Source organism: Bufo gargarizans, chromosome 11 (assembly GCF_014858855.1).
Source record: "Bufo gargarizans isolate SCDJY-AF-19 chromosome 11, ASM1485885v1, whole genome shotgun sequence".
Taxonomy (NCBI): Eukaryota; Metazoa; Chordata; class Amphibia; order Anura; family Bufonidae; genus Bufo; species Bufo gargarizans.
The window spans coordinates 3088747-3108287 of NC_058090.1; the positions used below are offsets into that span (position 1 = coordinate 3088747).

The window sequence follows — 19541 nt, forward strand, 5'->3', positions numbered from 1 at the left end:
CAGTTTTTAGAAGAGCAGAGTAAGAATGCATGCTGGGAGTTGTAGTTTCACAACAGCTGGAGAGCCGGAGGTTGCCTACCCCTGCACTAACAGGTTACCTAGGAGACCCAGCCTGAGGCTGGATCTCCTTGGCTCCCTTAGAAGGCAGGTCCCGATTCTGTGCAAGGCATTGGGCAGCCTCTGCGCGGCATCGGGCTGCCATCTGAGACATCGAGTTCCCGCCACAGCAGCGCGGGGACTCGATGAGCTTACTCAAACACAAACCCCTTCTATGTCATTGGCATAGAAGGGGTTAATCCGCAGGGATAGCCGATAGGGGCCGTCACAGGACCCCCCCCTTGCCATTCTCCCAGGGTGCCTGCTGATTGATTTCAGGGGTACGCCCTGTATCCTTAAGTACCAGAACATCAGGGCGTACCTGTATGCCCTATGTTCCCAAGAGCTAAGTATCCACCCAAACAACTATATATTTTAAATCTTACATACAGTGTATAAAAATGCCCAAAATATTCCTTAAAGGCTATGTAGACCTTTTTATGATTGCATGCTACTCATTTTTGGCTAAAAATCATTTTTTCAATTGGCCTTTATTCAAAATATTGAGCTGTTCTGTCACAAAAGGTTAACTGTTTTTCTAGCTGTGTGACTGGCACTTTCACTTTCCCTTTGTGCCATCTGATAAACCTTATTAGAGATGAGCAAATCAAATCCCACGAAGTGCTTCGTGTCAGCGAATCGATTTAACTTGAAATAGTGTAAAAAAATTCAAACTTATCTCCTCCATCTGTTCGCCAGCCTCCGTTTTGCTTGAAGATGAAATGCTGTGCAGTGCGAATTAAATCATCAGGCCGTGAACAAATGGAGGCGGTAAGTTTGATAAAAAAAATGTTTTATTGTTAATTTTACACTCAGATGCCGCGATCATGTATGAATGTGGCATCTGAGGGGTACAATGACTAGGGCGGCGCTATCGCAGCTCCCTGTCATTGCACCCGCCACTTACAAAAAAATTTGCTTTGTGATATAGTAATTTGTCACAAAGCGATTGTCTTTTGTGAAATTCGGGGAATCAGCCGAATTGAACTTTTAAGAAATTCGCTCATCTCTAAACCTTATCTCTAAACTAATGAGAGGTCATAAACGCTTATTTACTCCACATTCTTATCAGTAAGATAAGGATTGAGCTATAATGAGTGTTTATAATGTCAGAGAGTAGAGATAAGAAGCCTATCAGCTCCTGGTCTGATAGAAAATTCAGAAAATCCAAAGGGTGCTACTAGAGCATGTCAGCTCTGTACAGGAAAAAGGACGCCATATTTTTAATAAATACCAATTAAAAAATTAATTTTTAGCTCTAAATGAGTACAATGCATTAATTTGAGTGAAATGAGTGAAAGATGCTACAAAATGACCAGATCCAATGATCAAAAATGATCTGTCTGTTATTGGAACCACAGCCCAAAGGAAATCATAATTACTGGTAACTAAATTATTTTTATATATATTTTTTTTTAAATCATTAGTACATGTGACTATATAAAACTATATACTGTACTATATCTTATGAGGCACAGCAGTATCTATCTTACCTGCCGGCAGTTTGTATTATCATTTTCCCTGCCTGCAGCCCCCATTAAAATATTCTCAGACCAGCTTGGTCACAAAAAATAAAAAAAAACCACAAACCTTATTACAATAAAAAGAAGACAGACGGGAAAAGGGAAGAGAGAAATGCAGTTGCAGTTGGGTCAGAAGTCATCTCATTATTGTTAGAGACAGGAGTCTGCAAAGAAAGGGATTTTTTTCCACCTGAAAATGTTTCACCTATCCACAGGTCATGAGTGTGCGCTGCCACTACAATCATTCTCGACTGAGCGAAACAGCAGTCGACCATCAAAAGCAGTCCCATAGAGAATGAAGGGAGCAATAGCATGCATGTGTGACTGTTAATCTATTTCATGTTACTGGTAGTGGTCTCAGCGTTGAGACCCCCTGAGGTCAAGCACTTACAACCTATCCTGTTTGCACTGCAACTAAATTCACTCTGTATGGAATTGAGCGAGATAACGGCCGGCCATCTCCTCCAGTCCCATAAAGAATGAACAGAGCGATAGCATGCGTGACTGTTACTCCATTCAAATGGAGGACAAAAGATCCCCTTTCTCTTGAGTGGTGGTGGTCACAGTGATCAAACACTTATCCTGCAAATATGAGATGAGTTATTATGGTTGGACAACCACCTTAATGACAGCTCTGTTATTGGCAGAGGTCTAGATAAAGCAGTAAACGCATATACAGTTCTGTATGCGGCTGCCCTGTCAATCCCTGGTCTCCAGGAGAGAAGGATGTATTCCAGCTCTTCAAGACTGTAATATTATATGAAAGCCAACCATTATCTCCCATCCTTTGAAAATGCCATAAAGCACTGGAAAGGAAGTATAACGCCCCAGAGTTGCATTACCACTTCTGCACCCTGCTACTATCTATAATGGGCTAACAAAGTGTCATCTTATGTATTTTTGTTCAGGTCCTATACACTGTGCATTCCTTTTTTGTTTGAAACTGTTATCTTCCTATGTAATGTGCCTAATGCACCAGCAAGTGGCAGCAAACATGGCAGAGCTATACTTAGGTAGAATGGAGCTTTCCATTGCATTCTAACCCCCCGGAGAGAAGTGGGTGAGCCCTACTTCCTGCGGGAAGGGTGTTTCCCAGTTTCTAGTCAGTTCTAGCTTACCCCCTGCTTGGGAAAGGTCTGCTGGACGTGCCCAAGCCAGCCAGAGCACCCTCATCTCTGCTGGCCATGGAGGCCAAAGATTAAAGCAATCCTTTTCCGAACTATACAGATTTCTGCATGAAATTCGAGGCGGTGAGTAATAAATACTCTTTTGACTTGATCCTGCTTAATATTGACTTTCTATGTAAGGAGGTTGACAACATTAAGAGAATGATTGTTGATCTAAACACGCAAATCCAGGCCTTGACCAGTGCGGATGAATATACGGCGCACACTGACAAAATTGCACAACAGGCCCTACGCCACAGAAGCGAAACTGAACGAGTTAAAAGGGAAAAGTGGCACAGGGACCTTGAAGATTATCGGTCTGGTAAAGTGTAAAATTGGCGTAACCAACAGCCACAAGGTAGACCTAGGAGGAGGCGTAACAGGAGATTTGATCACAACCAATTTTGGTTTCTCCACCTTCTCCGACTCCACGGATGAACCTTCCACGTCAGCCCCTTTTTTAGGTCAACAAGGCGACGGGGATGTCGCCGGGGTGGAAGGAAACACCATCGGTCACATAAAAGGGAAACCACCACCGAACCAAGTGATGCCTGCAAGATCGACCAGACGCAATCCACGGAGATAACACAGCTTGTTATAAATATCTCTTCAGTAACACTTACTCCTGAACAGATCCAGGTATTAAGTCGTGGACTAAGCTTCTCTCCCACCATTGATAGAGACTGGTTCTCTTTAGAGTTGGATCTACAACGTTTTTTTAGAAGTCTACGTTTAAAGTGCTTTTTTGCATCTAAAAAAGTTGATAATAAAATATCTGTGATTAGTAATAACAATGTTGCTTTACTAACATGCAATGATTTGCAACTCAGGAAACCTAGTGTCTTTTCACCTCCACACACCAACCATGTGGTGGAATCTTACATCCACATAGTGCATAAACAGATTGAATCTCTTAAACCCACTAGCTGTGATAGAAGTAATCTCTCCAAGTCAGAGCGACAGGCCATTATAGCATTGGAACGGGACACCCGCATTACCATTAAGCCTGCGGATAAGGGTGGGGCGGTGGTCGTTATGGACACTGCATTGTACATTGGCAAGATAGACAGACAATTATGTGATTTTAAGGTGTATAAGCAACTACCTGGGGATCCCAAATGGGACATTATGCGTGACATCGGGGTGATACTAGAGGAGGCACTGCAAAATTCAATCATTGATGATGGTCTGTATCAATATCTCATGGTGCCTCACCCTGTCACCCCGATGTTATACATACTCCCCAAGATCCATAAAAGATTGAATGATCCACCGGGTCGACCAATTGTTTCTGGTAGGGGCTCGGTCTTCAATCTATTGTCTGTCTTTCTGGACAAGTTATTGCAGGTCCGGGCGACCTCCGCCCCATCCTATATCAAGGATACTGGGCATTTTCTATCCAAATTACAGGGGTTACAACTGCCCGCCCATTTTTTATTGGTCAGTTTTGACGTTGTATCTTTGTACACATCAATTGACCATACTTATGGGCTTGGTGTCGTCGATGTGGCCCTGGCCGACATGGGACTCTCCCCGGGGGTGTGCCGGTTTGTCCTCCACCTCTTAGAGGTGGTCCTGAAGAGGAGTTACTTCCTCTTCGGGGACACTTTCTATCAGCAACAGCGGGGTGTGGCAATGGGGTCTAACATGGCCCCAACCTACGCTAACATCTTTATGGCTGAGGTGGAGGACAGACTTGTGTATCATTCCCCTTTCTTTGGGAGGGTCCTGTGTTGGTGGCGCTACATCGACGACATCTTTATGATCTGGACAGGCACAGTGGATGAACTAGAAGCATTCCACGTACATTTGAATGCGGGTGTCCCGGGACTGCAATTTACAGTCACTGTTTCATCTAGTGAACTACAATTTCTTGACGTGCGGGTCTATGTGATGGAGGGTCTTTTGGCTACGGACCTCTATCGGAAGCCCACCGACAGAAATACCCTTCTGATGCATGATAGCTATCACCCACACAAAATGCTTGACTCCATTCCATGGAGTCAACTTCTAAGGGTGAGGAGAATAGTCTCTGACGAGGAAGTCTGTGCACAAAGGGTGGACACCATGTGCACACGGTTTTTAGAACGAGGTTACCCTAAACCCTTACTCACTAGAACTAAACAGAAGGTGAAGTTGGTTGACAGGTGCACTGCATTACAGAAATCGACAAAAGCCAGATCCGAGGCTAGGGTTCCGTTTGTGTCCATCTTCAGCCGGGACAGTGGCGATATTGCCCATGTCCTTAGAAAGGAGTGGCATATACTTCAAAGGGGTCTGCCAGAAATAGAAGAATTCAAGTCCCCGCCGATGATGGCGTACAGGCGGAACCCTAGCCTCCGTGATAGACTGGTTAAGTCCGACGTAGGTGGCCAGTCACTGACACAAAATCTGCTTGCACCACATAAAAATGGTACTTATCCTTGTTTATCTTGTTGTAATTGTGGTAACGTTCTCAAGGGTGATCACTTCTTCCATCCGTATAGCGGTAAAAAATATAAAATCAACGGCTATTACACCTGCAGGTCACGGGATGTGATATACGCCATCCAGTGTCCCTGTAGCCTTATCTATGTGGGAGAGACCACTATGGAAGTTAGGGAACGCATTAACAAGCATAAAAGTACCATACGCAAAATGAACATGGATAAACCCGTTGCAAAAGATTTTGTCGAAGCAGGGCACTCAGTGAACCAACTTCGCTTTAGGGTTATAGACAGCGTGGGCCCTTTACGGAGAGGGGGAGACAAGGACGCAATACTAAGAAAGAAGGAGCTCAAATGGATCTATACATTGAAATCTTTACAACCATTTGGATTAAATCTAGAATTTAATGTGGCTGGTATCAGCTAAATTTTCATCTGTGACAATATTTTGCTTTGTTTTTATATTATATGTCTTTATTACACTACATGCAGAATTATTAGGCAAATGAGTATTTTGACCACATCATCCTCTTTATGCATGTTGTCTTACTCCAAGCTGTATAGGCTCGAAAGCCTACTACCAATTAAGCATATTAGGTGATGTGCATCTCTGTAATGAGAAGGGGTGTGGTCTAATGACATCAACACCCTATATCAGGTGTGCATAATTATTAGGCAACTTCCTTTCCTTTGGCAAAATGGGTCAAAAGAAGGACTTGACAGGCTCAGAAAAGTCAAAAATAGTGAGATATCTTGCAGAGGGATGCAGCACTCTTAAAATTGCAAAGCTTCTGAAGCGTGATCATCGAACAATCAAGCGTTTCATTCAAAATAGTCAACAGGGTCGCAAGAAGCGTGTGGAAAAACCAAGGCGCAAAATAACTGCCCATGAACTGAGAAAAGTCAAGCGTGCAGCTGCCAAGATGCCACTTGCCACCAGTTTGGCCATATTTCAGAGCTGCAACATCACTGGAGTGCCCAAAAGCACAAGGTGTGCATTACTCAGAGACATGGCCAAGGTAAGAAAGGCTGAAAGACGACCACCACTGAACAAGACACACAAGCTGAAACGTCAAGACTGGGCCAAAAAATATCTCAAGACTGATTTTTCTAAGGTTTTATGGACTGATGAAATGAGAGTGAGTCTTGATCGGCCAGATGGCTGGATTGGTAAAGGGCAGAGAGCTCCAGTCCGACTCAGACGCCAGCAAGGTGGAGGTGGAGTACTGGTTTGGGCTGGTATCATCAAAGATGAGCTTGTGGGGCCTTTTTGGGTTGAGGATGGAGTCAAGCTCAACTCCCAGTCCTACTGCCAGTTTCTGGAAGACACCTTCTTCAAGCAGTGGTACAGGAAGAAGTCTGCAAGGTAAGAAAAACATGATTTTCATGCAGGACAATGCTCCATCACACGCGTCCAAGTACTCCACAACGTGGCTGGCAAGAAAGGGTATAAAAGAAGAAAATCTAATGACATGGCCTCCTTGTTCACCTGATCTGAACCCCATTGAGAACCTGTGGTCCATCATCAAATGTGAGATTTACAAGGAGGGAAAACAGTACACCTCTCTGAACAGTGTCTGGGAGGCTGTGGTTGCTGCTGCACGCAATGTTGATGGTGAACAGATCAAAACACTGACAGAATCCATGGATGGCAGGCTTTTGAGTGTCCTTGCAAAGAAAGGTGGCTATATTGGTCACTGATTTGTTTTTGTTTTGTTTTTGAATGTCAGAAATGTATATTTGTGAATGTTGAGATGTTATATTGGTTTCACTGGTAAAAATAAATAATTGAAATGGGTATATATTTGTTTTTTGTTAAGTTGCCTAATAATTATGCACGGTAATAGTCACCTGCACACACAGATATCCCCCTAAAATAGCTAAAACTAAAAACAAACTAAAAACTACTTCCAAAAATATTCAGCTTTGATATTAATTCGTTTTTTGGGTTCATTGAGAACATGGTTGTTGTTCAATAATAAAATTAATCCTCAAAAATACAACTTGCCTAATAATTCTGCACTCCCTGTATACCACCGTGTAACGCTGTACAATCAATAATAGATACCAACCTGGTCACTAGCTTTTATTGACAAGGTACTTTGACATGAAGGACCATGTGTGAATGAGACTCCATGTCAGGTGCATATGTTTCTTATTGCTGTCATTGGATGTCTATACCATACTATATATGTAAAACCTGTGAGGGGTTCGTGTTTTTTCACAGTCACTCTTGATTTCTCCTTGCGCTAATATTATGCTAGGCTGCGCAATATGTCCACAGTGTAAGTTGGGGCCTTAACCCATGGAGCGTTCGGCACACTGTTTTTGTTTAACAGTGGTGCGAGCGCTTTCAATTGGTAGCCCTGTTACGTCCCTATGCATACGTCAGCCTGATGCGTCACGTGGGAGTGGCCTTGTGACGTTAGCCGGCCACCCCTTGATGATGCGCATGGATCTGCGCTGACTGTACGTCTGGACGCTGTCTGACATATGTGCGCAGCGACGCTTTGTGCATGTCGCTCTGCGATGACGTCTGCGGACATGCGCATCATCCAGTGCGAGACGCCGGATCCATCATGAGAGTCTGTGCAACGTGGCCCCACACAGGTGAAATTATGAACATGATAGCTATAATTTGTACCAGCTGGTTAATATGTTTCAATGTGTTGGTGATCCCATGTTCGTTGTGTAGGTGTGACTTATAACATCATTATCTATTGGTTGTTCAGCGGTGTGGGTGGGCCCAATATATGGGATTTATAGGCTGTGATTTTACTTAAATATGCTTGACAAAGGCTACCCTTAGCCGAAACGTTGCTGCAATTTTTATGCTTTGCTGTGAGGCGTTTATCTGAATAAAGAAGAGTTTTGGTGATATGCTGCCGTGGCTCCCTACTTTCTACACATGCCCTTGGATCGCGTTGGATCTGTGATCCCCTGCCCAGCTATTGCATGACCACCATCTTTGCTCTCTACAAGCCGCTTGTGGTGCTGCTCCTGAACAAATCCACTTTTCCATAGATTAAAGCAAGTCAGTGTGTAGCTCTGCCGGGGGCCGCTATGCATCCTGTGCGCATGGGGTCCGGTTGTCGTGGCAGATAAATGCATGTTGTCTGTTGGCTCTTGCCTGCCGATTTAGTAGTGGTGCACTGTCTGTCCATTCTCTGGCAGCTAGGCCAGTGAGACTCCTGTTCAACCGTGTCTGGGATGAGCAGGTTGTCTCAGCCCCTTTCTCTATTTGAGGGATTATCAGGGCAACACAGGGTCCTAGGTTTCCTGGGTATGAGCTGTCCTACCATACAGGTCCACCCATACAGTAAGAGTTAGGGCGAGGATTAGGGACGCTATAGGAGGTGACCTGCTCCCCAATACCGGCATCCAGGTCTAGTTGCTATCCCATGTGCTCCCCATTGTATGGTGGGGGGTTGTCACGGCTGAGGATGGAAAATCCTCAGCCGTGCAATGCCTGATGCTGTTATGGATGCTCGGCCAGGACAACAGGATTAGGGAGCAGGTCACCTCCTACAGCGTCCCTAACCTGACCCTAACTCCTACCTGCATGGGCCGACCTTAAAGGTAGGAGGACCCATGCGCAGGAACCTAGGAGCCCTGACTTAACCTCCGTCCGGTCCCTAGCTAGGAGTCAGGGTAAGACAACCTACTCCTCCTAGGCACAGAGGAGCAGTAGTCTCAATGGCCAAGCTGCTGGAAAAGGGGGAACATAAACAGCTCTATGGATATGGCAGGTGAACAAGGAGTTCCACCTACCTGCCACAGCCTTGCTGACTGGATCCCTGTGCTGGCAAGGTGCAGATCACAACGCATCCTCCCACAGGGATCCAGATCCATAGCTGCACAAAATCACAAGGAAACATCAAAATAGACATCACACATAACTGGACAATAAACTTAAATGTGACAAAATGGTTATGACCACAGGTGTGACTCTCACTGGCAGGTGGAAAACACAGGAGGCTGCTCCAGCTAAGCATGGCTGAAGCAACCTCCAGACCTGAGAAAACAGTGAGGCTTTATAGGCCAAGAAGCCACACCCCACAGTCAGACACATCCAGTGAGACACACACACACTGGGAAGGGAATTAACCCTTCCACCACCAGGGAAGGGAAGACAGCAACTTAAAGGGGAATACAGGCAAATAAACCCTGTGCACACCAGACATGGGAAGTGCACACCAAACACACAAGTTGCCAGATGCAACCGCACGCGCCACACAGCAAGCAGCCACGAAACAACTCAGGCTGCAATGCTGCCACATAAAAACTGTTGCCAGCGGCAACCACAGGTGAGGCAAAAACCAAAGCCCTCACTTGTGATTGACAACGAAACCAAAACCGCTGACAACCGCATGCGGTGCAGAAGTCACGGTCATAGCGATGGCCGTGACAGGGGTTTCCCCCACTTCCCACCGTGACAGATATATAAAATTGCAATTTTCACTTTGCACCATCTACTGCGAATTAATTTTTGCAAAACACTTATGGGGTCAAAATGCCCACTATAGCCCTTGGTAAATTCTGTGACGGGCATGGTTTCTAAAATAGGGTCACTTGTTGGGAATTTCTTTTTTATTTAACCTCAGAACCTCTGCATTTGTTGGCCAGTGCTGTATAGGTCACCAAATCAGGACTCAAATGCACATGGCGCTTTCTCTCTTCTGAACCCTGCTGTGTGACCAAACAGCAGTTTAAGACCACATATGGAGTGTTGCCATATTTAGGAAAAAATATGTAGCAAAGTTTAGAGTGCTTTTTCTCCAGTTCCTCCTGTTGCAAAAACAACACTTTATTAAAGGGGTTATCCAATCCTATAAAATGTCCCCTCATATGCTTGGCCTCTCACAATGAATATACTTACCTGGCTCCCCATGCTGCTCCTGGTCTTTGCACCGCCGCCGCTGCTTCTTCTGGTGTGCGGATTAAAACATCTGGTGTAGGGGGAGGGGGAGCAGCCAATGGCACGCAGGGACGGGGACAAGCCTCCCTAGCATCACCCAGCATATGGGGGGACATTTTAGAGGATTGGATACCCCGTTTAAATAAAGAAAACTATTTTTTCTTTCTCACAGCAAAGTGCTTCTAAATTCTATGAAATGCTTGTGGGATCAAAGCACTCACTACTGCCCAAAAATACATTTCTTAAAGGGAGTAGTTTTTGAAATGGGGTCTCTTTTCTGGGGTTTACACTGTAGGGATACCTCAGGATCTCCTCAAATGCAAAATGGCGCCCTAAACCCATTCCAGCAAAATTTTACCTCCAAAAGTCATATGGCACTCCTTCCTTTCTAATGCTACTTTCACACCTGCGTTAATTGCAGATTCGTCTGGTATCTGCACAGACGGATCCACACCTATAATACAAACGATTGTATCCGTTCAGAACGGATCCGTTTGCATTATGAAGAACAAAGTCAAAACGGATCCGTCCTGACTTACATTGAAAGTCAATGGGGGACGGATCCGTTTTCAATTGCACCATATTGTGTCAGTGAAAACGGATCCGCTCCCATTGACTTACATTGTAAGTCAGAACGGATCCGTTTGGCTCCGCATCGCCAGGCGGCATTTTGGTGTCCGCATCCAGGGCGGAATGGAGGCAGAACATAGGCAAACTGATGCAATCTGAACGGATCCTTATCCATTCAGAAGGCATTGGGGCTGAACTGATCCGTTTTGAACCGTTTGTGAGATCCCTGAAACGGATCTCACAAACGGAATTCAAAACGCCAGTGTGAAAGTACCCTAAGCCCTGCCATGTGCCCACACAGCATCTTACGACCACATATCGGGTGTTACCGTATTTAGGAGAAAATGGGTAACAAATTGTTGAGTGCATTGTCTCCTTTTATCCCTTGTGATGTTGTAAAAATGAAAAACCAGGGTCTAAAGCAACATTTTATTTGAAAAAATGTTTTATCTTCACAAAAAAGTATTTCTAAATTCCAGTGTCGGACTGGGTTAACTAGGGCCCACCAGTAAAATTTATTTTGGGGGCCTACTGTACAGATACATTCAAATATGATAAATATTTTAACAAGTTTTTTACATGAACATAGGCTGTTTGAGGTGCTGTACATTGAATATATGTATGTAGTGCAGTAAGTCTACTGTGTTATGTGTCACTTGTGCAGGGGGTGGGAAACTAGGGGGCCCACCTTGCTCAGGGGCCCACCGGGGGATTTCCCTGTACCCCTGTGGGCCAGCCCGAGCCTGCTTAATTCTATAAAACACCTGTTGGGTTAAAGTGCTCACTACACCTTTTGAAAAATTCCTTGGTAGTTTCTAAAATGGGGTCACTTTTGGGGAGTTTCCGCTGTAGGGTTACTTCAGGGTCCCTTCAAATGCAATATAGTGCCCAAAAAACCATATGGAGCTCCTCCCTTTCTGAGCCCGGCTGTGTGCCCACACAGCAATTTATGGCCCCATAGGAAGTGTTGCCATATTTAGGAGAAGATTAATAAGAAATTGTGGGGAGAGTTTCTTCTGTTACCCCTTTTGAAAATGAAAAATTTAGGGCTAAATTGAAATTGGCATTTTATTGTAAAAAATGTAACTTTTCATTTTCACAGACAGGTGTTTCTAAGTTCTACGGAACATCTGTTGATTAAAGCCACTCCCTACACACCTAGAAAAATTCCTTGAGGGGTATAGTTTCTAAATAGGGGTCACTTTTCGTGGGTATCCACTGTTGTGGTATCTCAGGGTCTCTTCAAAGGTGACATAGCGCACGAAAACCATCCCATTAAAATCTGCCTTGCAAAAACCATATGACGCTTCTTTCCTTTCTAAGTCCTGCTGTGTGCCAATACAGCAGTTTACAACCACATATGAGGTGTTTCTGTAAACTGCAGAATCAGGGTAATAAATATTGTGGTTTGTCTTGCTGTTACCCATTGCTGTGTTAAAGAAAAAATTGATTAAAATGGAAAATTTAAAAAATAGCTACTCAAATCCTAAGCCTTCTAATATCTGAAAAAAATTATGGCATCATAAAGTAGACATATGGTGAAAGTTAACCAATAACTAATTTTAGAAAATAGCAAATGTTTCTACATTCTCTATAAATTTAGTTTTTTTTTTTTTTTTTTTTATAAAGGTAAAACATACAGACCCAAATTTATCACTAATATGAAGTATGATGTGTCACAGGAAAACAGAATGGCTTGAATAAGTAAACGCAGTTCCAAAGTTATTACTGCATAAAGTGACACGTGTCCTACTTGCAAAATAGATCTGGTCAGGAAGGTGAAAACTGTCTGTATCTTGAAGGGGTTAAAAAAACAACATATTACAATTTTATTTCTATAGAACATCTAATGGATGTAACTAAAATGATATACCGTACTTGAGATATTCCCCTTTAAATAATTTCTGGGCCCTGGATGGATTTATTAGGTAACCAATGCATTTCCTTGGCATCTTTTATTAGCAATTTGCTTCCAGTCCAGTAATGAGTCTGAGCATTAATGTAGACACTAAAATGTACGAGTGAAAAGGACGAGGCTGGCAGGTCACGCTGTGAGATCTCATGAAAAGACATTTAGTGAGGTGACGGGGGACAGCCATTCAGCACATACCAGCCATTTCCATGTCAGCCTCAATCACATGCTTTTTCATACTGGACATCAACAGTAATCATTTTCTCCAGCTCTCTGAGCTGATTTTCGGAGCGGAGGACATGAATATTCATAGGCCTAAATTATTCTTATCTTCCTTCAGAAAATCAGCTTTGTTTACCCTTTGGTTGAATGTCAGTATAATTGGGTGTCTAGTCGATTGGAAAATGCAAAGATACTGCAGTGACACAGCGGCCTCATACTTGGAGCCAAAATGAGTTTGCTATTGGAGATATAGAAGCTTGTCCATATAGAGCAGGCATGCTCAACCTGCGGCCCTCCAGCTGTTGCAAAACTACAACTCCCAGCATGCCCGAACAGCCTACATCTATTAGCCTACAGCAGGGCATTGTGGGAGTTGTAGTTTTACAACAGCTGGAGGGCCGCAGGTTGAGCATGCCAGATATAGTGATCTTTTAACTTTTTTTTTTACAAACAGATATGGTTAAGGGGCGTGTTTATTTTGATATCTGGTCCTCAATTATCTTAGTATTACTAGTCATTAAAATTAAAACATTTTCCCCCCTTCATCCTCCCCTGTTCTATTGGAAAGAACATGTAGAAAACTTTATGTAATTGAGCCGAGACTGACAAAGTATAAACCACACGTGGTGCTTGGTCAATGATCACACAAACAAGGTGTGCACCCTTCATTCAGGGTTCTGAGGTAGGGTCACATTAATACTGGGTGGCATCTCCCCATCCTGTGATACAGCCTGACACTCTGGCATGGTAACCATCAAACAGATGCTCGATATCCTCCTGTGGTTTGTCATTCCAAGCTCTTTCAACTTATACCTGTAGTTCAGTAAAGGTGGTTGTTGGCTCTTGTCCATGGGTGATCCGTTGCCCCATCCGGTCTCAAACATTCTCGATGGGGGAGAGATCTGGCCATTGAGCTAGCCTGGATACATTCAAACTGTTTAAAAGTGCTGCACAGCCATTAACAATGAAGAAGGACTATACAGTGCGGTCTTCATTATTAAATAAAAGGCAGCTGCAGGCTAATTGGCCATACGGTTCTTCACCGCAACATGACTGTAACCCACCCACAGCACTGTCGGAACGGCACAGTGGCCTAGGTGTACCTGATTTATAGCAATTAATCACAAATTAATTTGTAACTAATCAAATTTCTTAGCTAACTTCGGCAAAGTTGCCGAATCCAATTTTTCAAAACTCTCTAGCGGGGCGCAGACAGTAGCAAAGTGGAACTTTACTTAGGAGGAAGTATGTAGGCAGGAAAGGGTTAAGTATGTGTTTTAAGGTTAGGTGTCTGTATGGTTAGGAAAAAGGGCGGAGTTTGCAAATTTCGTGGGCAGTATATTACCTAGGGTAGGGGTGGGATATGCAGCAGTGTCCAGGGTATTTTGGTGAGTTAGGTTTGTGTTTTGTGCAGCGCGTTAGTTATGGCTTCCCTTGATGATTTATTGGTTGCGGTCAGGGCCGCGGCAGAACAGCATGGTTCTGCGTGGCTCCAGAGGAGCTTGCAGGCAGCTTTGGTGGCGCCCGCTGCGCCTCTGACTGCGTTAGAAGGGAGGATAAGGGCATTTGAGCCCCGAGGCAACCCCCCCAGGTTCGGCGACGATTGCGGAGCCCCCTTAGCGACCCTCCGCTGCGGCTGGCTGGGGCTTATCCGGTTACGGCTAGCCGGCGTAGCGGTAAGAATCCGGCACCGCGGCGTGCGCCTGCGGGAGAAGGACGGGTTAGTTCCCGCCATTCGTCCCTTTCTTGGCGGTTGAGGGGTCGCGTGGGGGTGCGGCGTGTTTATCTCCAGATGTCCCCGGCGGGCAAAGCTTCAACACTGGTGACTTACCTGGATCTGTGGCGGGCAGTAGATCGGCAGAGAGGATGTCCGGGGACACGGCCTCACTGTCCTGTGTTGAGGGCTCTTCTACGGAGGTGGCAGTGACGGAGCGGGTTGCGCTGCGGCCTGTTCCTGTAGGCCGGCAGCGGTCTTCTGGTTTGCAGTAAGAGGAGAGTTCGGCGGTTACAGCGACACCGGTGGCGAGGCTGGGTACTGCAGCTCAGAAGATAAGAAGGAAGAGCGCTGGCTGGTGGTTCCAGTTTGGCCCTGCCCCCAGTGCATCAGTCAGGTGACCTGTCAGTAAGGGGGCATACTGCGTCTATCGGCTACCGAGCAGGTGGGCTAAGGGTCAGCGAAACTGATGAGGAGACAAGCGAGGTTATTGGACGGCGGGCACCGTCTGGTGGGCCTAGGTGCGACGTGTCTTTTACATCTCCGGTCGGTTTGATGCCAGGAAGATTTCCAGAGAGGTCAGCGGCAACTGGGAGAATACCCCAGCGTCAGCCAGGTGAGAGATTTTCGTGTCAGGCTCAGGGGTGTGGAGGGTTGCGGCGGGTCAGTTAGGTGGGGCTGGGCCTGAGAGTTTGGCGCAGGAATTGCTGTCGGGTATGTTGTCTTATATTTCGCGTTTGGGAACTGAGGCTGCGGCTTCCCCGACGGTGGTGTGGACATCTGGGCCGGAGGTTGTGATTGGCGAACAATCTAGTGTGGTTAGGGTGGGATGCGCGCCTGCTGTGGCGGTGGGTGCTCCGGTGGGTGATGTGGGGGTGAGCGGGTAAGTAAAGATAAAGTTGTTGATGACGTTAGGTTGGCGGATGCGGCGAGAGGGGAGGCATATGTGTGCTTTGAGGGGCCGTTGGGAGCGCACTTGAAGCCGGAGGTCAGGGAGAAGATTTGGAAGGACGAGTATGTTGAAATATTTTCGTTACTTCCGTTGGAGAAGTTTCAGTTGGATAGGGTGAGGTTGGATGAGAGCAAAAGGGAGGAGGAGGAGAAGCGGCGGTATAGGCTTATACCGCGCACTTTTCTGAATTGGCTGCAGGCTTTCGCTATATTGGCAAGTGTGACAGGCGAGAAGGCGCTATATGGATGCGGTGGGGGAGGCATATCGGATGTATGGGGGTTTGGGTTGGCTTGGCTCAGGTATGACGAGCAGTTTCTTCAGAGGAAGGCGGTCTAGCCTAGTATTAGATGAGACCATAAGGACATCAGCCTATGGATGGGGCTAACGTCTGCCCCAAAAGGGAGTAAACAGTCCTTTCGGGGTGCGGCCGGGGGTTCCTCGGCGGCAGACTTCAATAGTGGGAATAAAAAGGGATGCTGTTGGCAATTTAATGAGGGGTACTGTAAGTACCTGACTGATTGCCGGATCAAGCACGAATGCTCCAGTTGTGGCAGGGCTAACAGCTTGTCGCGGTATTTTAAGTGCAGAAAGGGCAAGGGATTTGAGGCTATGCAGAAGAGGGGTGACTCCAGTCGAGATGGAGCCTTTTCTAAGGACTTACCCAAATAGGGAGGCGACTGAGTTGTTGTTATCAGGTTTTAGGGACGGTTTTAAGATCCCATGTGTTTCAGAGGGGGATGTGGTCGCAGATCGCAACTTGTCATCCGCATTGTCTCACCCGGTGGTAGTTTCGGAGAAGATTGCCAAGGAAGTGGTAGCGGGGAGAATAGCGGGCCCATTTGCGGAGTGTCCGTTGCAGAGTTTGTGGGTGTCGCCGTTGGGGTTGGTACCAAAAAAGGAGCCGAACAAGTTTCGGCTTATTCACAATCTGTTATTTACTGCAGGGAATTCCGTTAATGATGGTATTGACGACGAGTTATGTTCAGTGCTGTATATGTCATTTGATTAGGCTGTGCGGTGGGTGCGACATTTCGGGTATGGGATGTTGTTGGCGAAAACGGACATTGAGGCTGCTTTTCGTTTGTTGCCCATTCATCCAGATAGCTTTCGTTTACTCGGTTTTAGATGGGAGGGGCAATTTTATGTTGATTGCTGTTTACCCATGGGTTGTGGTAATTCTTGTTCTTTGTTTGAAACGTTTAGTTCGTTTTTAGAATGGGTTGTGAAGCAAGAAGCGGGTTGGAACTCGGTGTTACACTATCTGGATGATTTTTGGGTTCTTGGTCCGGCTGGGTCGCAGGTTTGTTTGGTGTTGCTGCACACGATGGAGCGGGTGGCGGCCAGGTTCGGCGTGCTTTTAGCTTTGGAAAAAACTGAGGGGCGACCACGTCGGTCAAGTTTTTAGGTATAGTAATTGAGTGAGTTGCTTTTCTGCGTAGGGCAAAGAAAGTGCAGCTACGTCGTGTGCAGTCGGTTTTGGGTAAATTTATTTTGCTTGCAGAATTTTGCCCATGGGTCGGGTGTTCTGCAGGCGATTGGCCATGGCTACAGCAGGTGTTAAGGCGCCTTTCCATTTTTTGAGGCTGTCTGCGGAGGTGCGGGCGGATCTAGAAGTTTGGGAGTGTTTTTTGAGGGAGTTTAATGGTCGTTCGATGTGGACGGAGGAGCCTGTTGCAGGTGCAGATTTGGAATTTTTTACGGATACGTCGGGTTCTTGCGGCGTGTTTTGGCAATGGCAATGGAGTGCGGGTCCGTGGCCTGAGGAGTGTAGAGGGGCCGGCTTGCTTGGTAATCTAGCGCTGTTGCAGCTGTTCCTGATTGTTTTGGCAACTGAATTGTAGGGGGAGTTGTTACAAAATAAGCGGGTGCGTTTATGTTGTGATAATTTGGGTGTGGTGCAAGTGGTTAATAGTCAGTCAGCTAATTCACCTCCGGTTGTGCGTTTGCTTCGGCACCTGGTCCTCAGAGCGTTAAGATTGAATGCTTGTTTTGTGACGGTGCATGTTCCTGGTTGGTGTGGTTTGAAATTCTTGGTATGAGGTGTGTTTGTTTCGGGTCGCGTTTTTGTTGACTTTCTTTGGGGCCTTTAGGGTCTCTGAGCTTGTGGCGAGTAGCAGTGCGCGAGGCGGCGGATTGTTGTGGGATGACATTTGTTTGGATGAGGAAGGTTTGCGATGTGTTTTGTGTATGTCGAAAACTGATCAAGTCGGTAGAGGGGTTTGCATTTTGTTACACCCATTGGCTGGGTCCCTGCTGTGCTCTGTTCGGAAGAATTTTTGTCGTTACGGCCGGGTGTGGCGGGTTCTTTTTTGGTGCACCAGAATGGTTCTGCATTGTCCTGTTTTCAGTTTGTGGCGATTTTCAGGCGGTGTCTGGCAGCTGCTGGTTATCCGGCCATGGAGTTTGCATCTCATTCCTTCAGGATCGGAGCGGCGACGGAGGCGGCAAGATGGGGTCTCAGTGATGTGGTTATTAAGCGGATTGGTTGGTGGGAATCAGATTGCTTTTGGGGATATATTTGCCCTCATATGTTGTAGTGGTGGGTTTTGTTTATGATTGTATGTTCGGGTCAAGTCTCATTGTGTTTGGTTTTTAGGGTCATCTTCGTGTTTGGCATGGATTCTGGGTCATTCGTACATTCACTGGGAAGTGCTGAAAGCCGACGTGCGGAGGAATGGAAGGCAATTGGGTTTTCGGCCGGAAGAGTTGCAAGTGCAGTGGATTGGTGTGAGGGGGCTTTTGTGGTGTCAGGTGTTGCCAGAATTTCATGCTTTTGCTTTGTTGGATAGGCCCTCCCGACATTTTAGTTTTGCATGTTGGGGGGAACGATTTAAGTGTTTGTCGCTCAAGGGATGTGATACGTGACATCAAACTGGATCTGTTGCTGTTGTTGGGAGATTTTCCTGATTTGTTGGTTGTTTGGTCTGAAGTGGTTGCTAGAAGGTCGTGGCAGTTTGCGAGGTCATTGGAACGAATTAAGAAGGCGCGGGCAAAGCTTAACAAGGAGGTTGGTCGTTTTGTCCGTCGTCAGGGCGGATTTGTGGTGCGCCATAGGGAATTGGAGGTTGCGTCGCCTCAATTCTTGAAGGCTGATGGTGTGCATCTCAATGATGTGGGTATGATTTTGTGGGACTTGGGGTTACAGGATGGTCTTGAGACAGCTTTGAGAGTGTGGCAGGACGTCCACAGGTGAGGTGTCTCCTGTGTTCGTTTGTGGCCGGTTAATGGAGGGTCCTGGAAGGCAATACAATGTTTAAGAGGGGCATGACACGTTGGAGCGTGCATTTCATGAGGTTCGGTAAGCTGATGGCTGGGGCTCCTGTTTGGGCTAAAATGCCTACGGGGTGGATGGAGATATAATTTTGGAGGATTTGGTACCTTTGAGTCGGTGACTGCGGCCAAGGGTAAGGTGGAAAGTCAAGTGCAGATAGGAGTGAAGAACGCAGCTTGCTTGGGTTGCCTTCTAGGATCCTTTCTCAATGTGCTGGAATTTATTGCACTTTATTTATGTGTTTATTTGTTTATGATTGTGATCATTAAAAGAAAGTTGATGGAGAATTTGTTTGTTTAATAAACGGGCTGCTACGGCCTTTTATACCAAGAAGTTGGCGTCAGAGTGTTATTTGGGGAGTGTGGGTATTTGGTGGCAGGTCGGGCAGCTGACGGAAGTGATCTTCCATCCTATTAAGTCAACTCTCTTACAAAATCTCTAGACACCTTCCTCTAGGGCTCCTTCTGCAATTTAATTTAGCCATCTAAGCCTGTTCCTTTTAAATATACCACACCCCTAGCTCAAGATGGATGAGACCACTGTTTTCTCCCCTATCTACAAGACTATTTGTTTCCACAGCCTACAGGAAAACTGACTAATTCCAACCACAAAAGTTTGTAGATAGCTGCACTGTAGCTAATGTACTGTGGGGACACTATGTTTGGCAAGTACTGTTGGAAAGGCACTTTGGCTAACTGGTACTGTTAGAAGGGTCTTTAGCTGGTGACACTGTTATGAGTGCACTGTGGCTACCTGGTACTGTAATAAGGG

At 45.9% G+C, this 19541-nt stretch overlaps 1 protein-coding gene across 1 annotated transcript in view; it reads right to left on the reverse strand.

Moving 5' to 3' along the window:
• The window catches only part of TMEM178B (transmembrane protein 178B), a 423794-nt gene that overhangs the window by 201881 nt on the left and 202372 nt on the right, over positions 1-19541 (reverse strand). The gene's annotated exons all lie outside the window — the stretch shown is intronic.